This window comes from Olea europaea, unplaced genomic scaffold, assembly GCF_002742605.1.
Source record: "Olea europaea var. sylvestris unplaced genomic scaffold, O_europaea_v1 scaffold227, whole genome shotgun sequence".
NCBI classification, from domain to species: Eukaryota; Viridiplantae; Streptophyta; class Magnoliopsida; order Lamiales; family Oleaceae; genus Olea; species Olea europaea.
Genome location: NW_019240764.1, coordinates 629,272 through 631,792, shown reverse-complemented (window position 1 = coordinate 631,792; position 2,521 = coordinate 629,272). Strand labels below are relative to the sequence as shown.

The window sequence follows — 2,521 nt, the reverse complement described above, 5'->3', positions numbered from 1 at the left end:
TAGTGAGACGATTTTACCTTTCATATTTGAAAGTAAAACTGTGTCCAGGTGTGCAGTTATCGGTGGAGCAAGACACCAAGTGGACGGAAGGATGATTTTCGCAATGAAAGATGTGAATGGGGTGAAAATGCAAAAATATAGAAGGCTTTAGGACTTTCTGTGCTAATAACCTTGTACAAATAGCTGAACGAAGTTTGTACGTTTTCATTAATTGATAAAAAAATGAGCGAATTCCCAGGGGCCAGGGCATCACGAGTCTATTCACATCTAACGGAAATCAGAGAAAGAGAGAAATTTCGACAGGTTGAAGATGCTGAGAGTAGCGGGGAGGAGGGTGTATCCTCTCTCATAGCGGTCTGCTTTGACCTCGACGGCGTCACTGTCCAAAAACTCAAAACACTTATGGTTGTACCTCATCAATCTCTTCATCCTTTCTCAAGCCAGTCAGAGGTAAAATTATTAGGGTTTCATTCATCTTAATTTTTTATTTTCATCATTTCCATTAGATTTACGCTTTATCGTCTTATAATTGCGCAATTGAGATTGGATTGAGAATAAAACTTTGTTTGGTGAGGTAATGGAAACAGATATTTGATATTTTTCTAGTTGTTTGGATTGCTGATTTTCATATCGTTTGATTTTACTTGAATCCATGCAGTTCCCTTTAGTATATTTTCAGTCTATTGTGAGTTAAGTCACCAAATTACATACAAGGATTTAAGTTTTCAGTTACGATGTTGATTGGGTTGGTGACCTTCTTTAATATATAGGATAGTTTCATATTAAAATTGATTTTTTTAATTTTTTTTGGGAATTGAACGATTTTCATTTTTCATTTTAGTTGGATCCGTGCAGTTCCAGTTCCTGTTCTTCATTTTAATATTACAAACATCAAATTAGAGCGTGCCTAATTTATGCTTTCATTTGGAAGATAAAATTTTGTAGGTCTTAGTAAAGCTGATGAAAGTAACTTTTCCTAGTTTTCGGTGATAAGTTAGATGTAGAACTTTCACATGTTGCTAACTTGTTATTTCTCACTACGTCCTAGGTTTTATTGAAATTTTGTGATCTTTCAAAACACAATTGATATGTCAGTGATAATTGATGTACACGAGTACAACAAGCTGCGTATGTGACAAAAATGTCTTATGGACATAATGAGGATATTACTGGTCTTGAGAAAATTTAGTAACAGGCTTGTTTTGGTGCACGTGTATGCGTATTATTTTCACAATCAACTTGTCCATTTCACCGCCTTCCCATTTTTTTTCCTTCTTAACTTTGCCTCAGTAAAATTTATTGCACTGTCACTGCCCAAGCATGTCTTTTAAGGTTTAATTTGTTTCTACATCTCTTCTCCTTAGCAGTTTCTTTAGCTGAATGTTATTTTCTAAATTGCTTCCATTTTGCTTTCTATATTTCACTGGTCACATGCAATGGGGTCGGGTGTTGAAAATGATATGAGCTCAACAATAAGCATATTGTAACAGGGAACTAAATAATCTTATGGGGTGAAAACTCTTTATATCTTCTAAATTAATAATGATAATGGATGCCAATTATCTACCGATAGATAACCATTGCATGCACTTCACGTGCAATACATATGTTGTCCTTCGAATACATCTTATGATAATTTTTCAACCTTTGATATACTCTTTCAGGTTTTCCTTCTGGTACCCTTGCACCAGGACATGAGATGGGCCAATCAAGAACCCGAGTTTAAAGATTGTATATGATGAGCACAACCACGAATGCTATCCACCGGGTGATCCCAGCAAACGTGCATTTGCTTACTTTGTTTTGACTGGAGGCATGTTTGTCTATGCCTCGTTGGCCCGTCTCCTGGTACTGAAATTTGTTTTGAGCATGCTGCCAGTAAAAATGTCCTTGCTCGTGCTTCCCTTGAGGTAGACTTATCTAGCATTGAACTTTGGACAACTGTTACTGTCAAGTGGCGTGGAAACCAGTTTTCATTAGGCATCGCCCTGAAGATGACATCAAGTTGGCCAACAGCGTGGATTTTGCCTCCTTTCGTGACCCACAAGATGATTCTGTAAGGTTAACAATCCCAATTGGCTTGTGGTTGTTGGGGTGTGCACCCATCTGGGGTGCATCAAGATGCCAAATTCTGGTGACTTTGGTGGTTGGTTTTGCCCTTGCCATGGGTCACATTACGACATCTCTGGTAGGATTTGCAAAGGGCATGCACCTTTAAATCTAGAAGTGCGAACTTACTCCTTCTTGGATGAAGACAAATTGATTGGATGAGAAAATTTAATTTAGTTGGAACATAATACACCCGAGCCTAGCCTGATTGAAGGGGACTCTCTTATTCTTTTTATATGCATATAATTGTAATTTAATTCTCTGTCTTTCTCATATGCTTCACATGTTGGATTTTTTTAATTGGCCAGGCACTTAGAACAGGGTCATGCTATTTTGGATAATACTGGCTTCTTGTCCTTCATTTTTGCTTGGAAGTGTTTGTTTTATGATACTATCAATTAATTTTCTCAAA

The 2,521-nt window shown here is 37.1% G+C and overlaps 1 pseudogene; it reads left to right on the top strand.

Moving 5' to 3' along the window:
- The first annotated feature begins 222 nt into the window (after window positions 1-222).
- LOC111381233 lies at window positions 223-2,521 on the top strand (annotated as a pseudogene).